The sequence below is a fragment of the Urocampus carinirostris genome, chromosome 11 (assembly GCF_059441175.1).
Source record: "Urocampus carinirostris isolate Australia breed hairy pipefish chromosome 11, RoL_Ucar_1.0, whole genome shotgun sequence".
NCBI classification, from domain to species: Eukaryota; Metazoa; Chordata; class Actinopteri; order Syngnathiformes; family Syngnathidae; genus Urocampus; species Urocampus carinirostris.
The window spans coordinates 34758444-34766098 of NC_142359.1; the positions used below are offsets into that span (position 1 = coordinate 34758444).

The window sequence follows — 7655 nt, forward strand, 5'->3', positions numbered from 1 at the left end:
CATAATAGTTTTCAATACATGTGATATCCGAAGATTACTGTTTTGAATCGCTGGTTAGTCACAATAAAAGTAGCTTGTTTACGTATCCATCGTTTGGTAAGAAATGACAACGGTAAGACACTTATGTTAGCTAGTTTAGTGTCTTTGATGTGACCCGTACCTACTTAACATAAAGTTGCTCGGAAATACATCAAATATACCTTTCAAAAATGCTCTCTGTAAATCTTGGAATACTTTTAGAAATCCCACCAGTCCCCCTTTTTGTTTGCAGATAAACATCGCTGTCTTCTATCTTCTTCAAATGGAATACGATAAAATGCCAAATTGGGCTTAGAACTTAGCCAGTTTGTAAAGACCACCGCACAGCAATGAATCAGCATGATAAAAAGTCAGGGTTATATTCTTCTGTTGTCTTTATTAATATTTGTTTCAACTCAACTGTACATTCTACTGCTGACCGCTAGGGTGCTTTAGCCGTCCGTCATGGCCTTCAATATGCCAAAAAGGGTAGTGTAATGTCTCGTGCAAAGGGTTAATAAAATATAATGCCTGTTCCTGTTTAATTTAGATGTGTTTTAATGTTGAGGCAGTGGATTTAGGCTTATCATTATGAATATGATATGTTGTTATAACTAATCTTATTAATGGGGCGGGCTGCGAGATTGTAGTCATAGATTTAACTGGTCTGTGGTTGAAAAAAGGTTGCGGACCACTGCCGTAAATGGCGGCACACATTAGTTGGTATTCTGTATTTTGGTTAGTTTTATGTGGTTGCGTGCATACCATGTATTTGTATTTTGTGTAAGAAATAAGAGTGCAGACATTAAAAAAAAGCACATATCAAGTGACAAATCTGGTTGTTCTGCTCACTTGGGTTCTGTGTCATTCTTTCCTTGCTATGTCAGTCCTTAGCTTGGCCTTTGCCATGATCTTTGATTTTTGCAATCCGGAGATGGAATAAGAGCTTGCTCTGTCCACTCCACGCATCGGCCCGGTATTGCAGTACCTCCGGGAACGGTGCATTTGCAATGATCGCAGCAAGGCTTTAGGGCTAGGACCTTAGCTTGGCCTTTTGGCTTGAGAGTAAGTGTCCCGGCTCCTAGGCTTTGTAGCGTATTATGAACTGACCGATAACGGATAATGGATAATGAATAACGAAGATAGAACAATAACCCTTAAACCCCCCCCCCCCCCCCCCCCTTGCTAAAATCCACAGAAAGAACAGAATTGTAAGAAAGAAAGTGAAAACAAGAATTGTGACTGACACACCTGAGAAGATAGGGTTGGAGAATGCTCACGAAGAAAAAGAAGATAAAAAGACTGAACAGGAAAAGAAAAGAATGAAGAGAAAGGAAAAGGGCTTTGAACCTGCAAATCAAACCAAAAAGAAATTGACCGTGTACAGTAGCTCAGAAGAAGGATCCACCACTGATGATGAAGCAGAAGATGGCCTAGCGAAGACACAGAGGGAAGAAACAGTCTCAAAAGAAGAAAAGGAGTGGAAATAAGGGGGTTATGAAAGGCTTATAACCAACCAAACGCCACATAAAAGTGCTCTCTAGTAGCTTAGAAAGGAGTGACTTTCCAGTTCCACTTTGCGATTCCATTGAATATGAGAGTTCTGATGGCCAGAGTGGCTATGATGATAACAATGATGATGGTGACTTTGCCATTGTGAACTTTGCAGGTAAAAAAAAAATCTTAAACCCATGACTATGTTGGATTGGTGGATAATTTTGAAGATGACCCGATCAATGCAGTTTCTGAAGCAGAGTTGTAGGAGGTCTGCGAATTGAAAGCCCATCTGCACATTAAGAGAAAATGATGGAGTCATCCCTAGAGGCGATGTGCTCAAGAAACTGCCCACACAACCAGAAGGGAGCACAAGTTTACATTCCCCTGCAGCATTGACAAGTGAAATGTCCATTAATTGGATGAATCTTTCATTTTCATTTTATTCTGAGCATGTGCATGTGGCACTGGGCCTTGTTGAAGCAAATTGACTTTTGATTCTGTTAAAACTTTAAATACACATAAAACAAGTACTTTTGCATTGCATTCGACTTGCTTTTATATAACATTTTCGCTTGTGAGATTATAATGATCTTTTTTACTTCAATTATCAACGGTACATTGCATTCTCAATAAGGGCCAGTGCCGTTGCTAGGCATTTGAGTTTTTTTTTTTGGTTTGAACAATTTCATTGACACTATTAACAGCAAATAAACAATGTGAGGTTTGAACAATTTTTCTAGACACTTTTAACAGCAATTAAGCATAGTCACAATTTCGTTATATGACGTTTGAACAATTTTTCCAACATTTTTAACAGCAATTGAACACACAATTTCATTATATCATATCCCAACAATATGAGTTTTTATCGACACTTTTAACAGCAATTAAATACATTCACAATTTCATTATATCATATTCTAACAATATGAGGTTTGAACCATTTTTATCGACACTTTTAACAGCAGTTAACCAATGTGTAAAGGGCAATACTATTGTGCAAGGGCATAGCTCCGTCTTCTCAAGTGGGATTCCATCCCACACTCCCAAGCAGCATCCTCCAGTCCTCTGCCCGGGATGCCCAGATGGGTCCTCTCCCTTCTTACTTCTACCTTCCACAACCACCCGAATAACCAGGCCGTTGCTGCTGGGACCCCCGGTTCCCTCCTCCGGGTGGGTGCAGACGATTCCTCTTTATGGCTGCGTCCTGGGATTGCCTCTTGCAGATTGTATGGTATCTGCAGCCATTCGGAGCACAGCCACGGGGGGATCTGCCTGCACCTCCTTACCAACAGGTTTCTGGAGGTCCAGATGGCGCCTTTGATAGCGGCGAGAGTGAGCCAGGCCTTGACAAAGTCGTTCTGTGACTTTTTCGACCGACTCACCCCGTAAAGCACGTACTGTGCGTCAGGGACCTCCCCTGTTGGCAAGTCCGGGAATTTTCCTAGGTAACAGGTGTTATTGCCCACAGGTCCTCGGCAGCGCTGCACTCACAAAAAAGGTGCCTCACCGACTCCTGGGCGCCACAGCCAGGTCGAGGACATGTCGAAATCGCTGACATTCCTCGGTGGTGCATTACGGCTCTGACAGAGAGAACCTCATGAGCCACCATCCATGACAGGTCCCGGTTTAAACATTTTTTTTTTTTTGGGAACAATTTTATTGACACTTTTAACAGCAATTAAACACATTCACAATTTCATTATATCATATTCTAACAATATGAGGTTTAAACAATTTTTATCGACACTTTTAACAGCAATTAAACACATTCACAATTTCACCATATCATATTCTAACAAGGTTTCTGGAGGTAAAGTGAAAGTGTGACATTCTGCCTTTGCTCTTTATTTCCGCCAAAGCTTTTAGTTCTTGTTTGATCTCTCTGATTTCATCATTAAATTCGATCCCCTTTTGTCTTATCTCATCTCATTAGCTGCACCGCTGAGCCTCAGTAGGCTCGCGGGGATTCCCTTTTGTGTTAGGGTAAAATAGCGTTGGAGTCTTCTTTGTAGTCCCAACATGTATTTCATCTCTTTAAGTTTTTTATTTTTTCCTGCATTTTTAAAGAAAATCTGCGTTCGTTTCTTTGTTATCACCCACCATTGTGCTCGTGAATCATACGAGTCCGTTTTTTTGTATTTTTTTTGGGTTTGAACAATTTTATTGACACTATTAACAGCAAATAAACAATGTGAAGTTTGAACAATTTTTTCGACAATTTTAACAGCAATTATGCATATTCACAATTTCGTTATATCTGACAATATGACACTTTAACAATTGTTTCTGACATTTTTAACAGCAATTAAACACACAATTTCATTACATCATCTCATCTCATCAGCTATTGTTTGTTTGTTTGTACATGATTCAAATTGAATCGTTTCTTGTACATGATTCAATTGTTTGTTTGTTTGTACATGATTCAAATTGAATCGTTTCTCCGGCGCCGTCACGAATGGCAGCCACTCCAGCAGCTCCCGTGTTATTTTCGATTGTTCTCAGCTCAGGGATGCTGCTGGAAAAGTGAATTTCCCTTCGGGGATGAATAAAGTATCTATCTATCTATCTATCTATCTACACCGCTTATCCTCAGTAGGGTCGCGGGGGTGCTGGAGCCCATCCTAGCAATCATCGGGAAGTGGGCAGGGGACACCCTGAACTGGTTGCCAGCCAATCGCAGGGCACACGGGGACAGACAACTCTCTCGCCCATTCACACCTAGGGACAATTTGGACCGGCCAATTCACCTGAAATGCATGTTTTTGGAATGTGGGAGGAAACCGGAGTGCCCGGAGGAAACCCACGCAAGCACGGGAAGAACATAAAAACTCTGCACAGGAAGTCTGGAGCTGGATTTGAACCCATGCAGGAGGTTCCCAAGACATGAACTGTGCCGCACATGCGCTAACCACTGCGCCGCCGTGCTGCCCCCATTATATCAAATCCCAACAATACGAGTTTTTATCGACACTTTTAACAGCAATTAAATACATTCACAATTTCATTATATCATATTCTAACAATATGAGGTTTGAACATTTTTATCGACACTTTTAACACCGACTCCTGGGCGCCACAGCCAGGTCGAGGGCATGTCGAAATCGCTGACATTCCTCAGTGGTGCATTACGGCTCTGACTGAGAGAACCTCGTGAGCCACCATCCATGACAGGTCCCGTAGTCTCTTTGGGAGGGCAGGATGATTCACGTTGCTCCAAACCGTTGTAGGCTCGCCAAACGCAAGCCCCCGCACAGGACCCACTGTTGCTTGCTCCTGCACAATAGCAATAAGGGCCCTGTGGTTTTGTAAAGTGTGATATTCTTGTGTTTCTAAATCCAAATTTCTTTAAAAAGTCTTTAAAGAGATGTGTTGGTGGTAAGTTAAAGGACACTGGTATCAAATGATTGTACAAGCTTTAGCTTCCGCAAGTACGAGCCCATCCAAAACCGGATCATCGCTTGACTTTTCGGGTTGTTGGGTGGGCCCATAGCGTTTTGGAAGTGGAGGGAGACATTTTTGCTCCCCAGGAAGAGCTGGAGGTCAGGCACCCCATTCCCCCTTTTTCCTTTTTCTTTTTCATTGTATCTCTTTTTATCCTTTCCCACTTTGAGCCCCAGATAAAGTGAAAGATGGCTCGGTCCAGTTGTAAAAGCACATTTCTTTTGGGCATAAAAACTCAACTGATTGATTAAAGCAATGGGAGGATGATCGCTTTGATGATTAGGACCTTCCCCTCTATTGTCAGTTTTCTTAGTGTCCAAAAACCAAGTCTTTGCTTAATTTTCCTTGTCACATCGTCCAAGTTGGTCTCACCTCCTCCATTTGCATTGAATTTTTTTTTGGGGGGACTCCTGCCTTTTCTGTCTCTATCCACGGTCCATAAAACTTGTGACTTTTCTCTATTGAGCCTTGACCCAGACGCCCTCCCAAACAGGTCAGTCAAGTCAAGGGCTCTTCTAACGGATAAGAGGTCAGTACATAAAATATTAAAATCATCCATGTACAAAACACACTTAGTAATTTGTCCCCCAATTCCTGGGATATTGATCCCTTCGACAAATCTATCTTTTAAAATTTGTGCCAAAGGTTCTATGCAAAGAACATAGAGAAGGGGAAATGAAGGGCGACCCTGACGTACACCGCAGTTGATCTCTACTGCTTCCGATAAATTCCAGTTAATCAGAATTTGCTGTAGATGTCTCGATATAGCAGTCCCACCCACTTGATGTATTTTTGGGGAAAACCACATTTTTGCAGTACCCTGAAAAGGTATTGGTGCGAGACTCGATCAAAGGCTTTCTCAGAGTCTAGGTTTAGGACCACTAGTCGCATGTTTCTGTCTCTCGCATAACAGATGGTGTCACGGATCAGCATGAGACTGTCGCTGATCTTCCTTCCCACGATGGCACAGGTTTGGTCCGGATCAACCAAGTCTCCTAAGACTACAGACATTCGTGTTGCTAAAAGCTTGCTGAAGATTTTACAGTCCACGTTTAAAAGCGTTATGGGTCGCCAGTTTTTTAAGTCAGTTTTGTCTCCTTTTTTTGTGCAATAGAGTCACTATCCCTATTCTGAAACTGTCTGACATGTTGTCTCGATTGGAATTTTTTTTTAAAAACAGTAATCAGATCCTTTGCTAAAATATCCCAAAAAGTCAGATAAAAGTTGAGACTGAGCCCGTCCTCCCCGGGTGATTTGCCTTTTTTAAAAGTCTTTATGCAATCATTCAGTTGGTCTTGGGTAAAGTCCGATGCTAAAAAGGAGTCTTGACGCACTGATCTCGAGATATGATCTAATACATGCCCCATTTCATTCTCATGTGTTTTTTTCCTTTCATATAATTTTTTGTAGTAGTCTTCGACCAATTTGGTTATTTCACTACTTTCCTTTGTTATTAGCCTGTTTTTGTTTTGGTGTTTAAAAAGCCCCTCACTTTTGCTCATAATTTTTTTTTTTTAAAATAGCGCGTACATTTTTCCCCTTCTTCTATTTATCTTTCTTTGCTTCTTATTATGATGCCTTTGCTCTTTATTTCCGCCGAAGCGTTTAGTTCTTGTTTGATCTCTCTGATTTCATCATTAAAGTCCATACCCTTTTAGGGTAAAATAGCGTTGGATTCTTCTTTTTTGTAGTCCTGACGTGCGTTTCATCTCTTTAAGTTTCTTGTTTTTCCCTGCATTTAAAAAAAAAATCTGCGTTCGTTTCTTTGTCATCTCCCACCATTGTGCTCGTGAATCATACGAGTCTTGAAGGGAGCGCCTGTATTGTGCGGCTAAGGCCTCATCCTCCAGCAGGGAGCAGTTCAACTTCCACAGACCTCTCCCAACAGTCATACCTGAAGGAAGTGAGAGAGAGCAGGACAGTAGCAAGCGATCTGAAAAAAAGACAGAAATTAATCTGGCATCACTCAGTGTTAAACGCCTTGTAAATATGTAGTCCATTCGAGAGGCTCTGGCATTGTCACTACTGAACCAGGTGAAGCCCTCCTCTCCTGGATGTAGGGATTTGAAACAGTCTTCCAGTTTAAATGTCCGGCACATGTCCTGTAATAAAATTGATGTTTTATTTACTTTAAACTCCTTATCGGTCCCCTTTCTTTCCTTTCTACTTAGCACGCAATTAAAATCTCCTCCCACGATTAGTGGTTGATGGCCTAGCATATATGACTGGAGTTCGTACCTGAGTTGTTTGTCAGGATGGCCGTATATGTTAATGAGGTTAAAATCCTTCCCTATATAGGAAAGTCTTGCTAAAATTGCATGTCCGTCTCTCATCACAGTACTCCCCTTTATGATGAGTTGAGGGTTGTTTATTAAAATGGCCACCCCATCGTTCCGGTTTTCATTTGAGCCACTCCATAATGAAGGATAAGGCCAAATCTCTTCCCACTGTTTATAATTTTTTTAAAAGGGGATGCAGCATTCTTGTAGTAAAAACACATCCGTTCTGATGGTTTTTAAAAACGATAAAACGCTTTGAGCCTTAACCTTTGATCTCACACTTCTCACATTGATAGTAGAGATGCTAATGTTCATAAGTGTTGTTAAAGTATACAAACTACTTAGACGAAACCGGGGGATCCGAGTCCATTCTCTGGTGGTCATTGAGAGTGACAGTGTCGGACTCCTGAAAAG

General features: G+C 41.4%; 1 pseudogene; it reads left to right on the top strand.

Moving 5' to 3' along the window:
- Positions 1-908: 908 nt before the first annotated feature.
- LOC148357184 (U2 spliceosomal RNA) lies at positions 909-1028 on the top strand (annotated as a pseudogene).
- The last annotated feature ends 6627 nt before the right edge of the window (positions 1029-7655 follow it).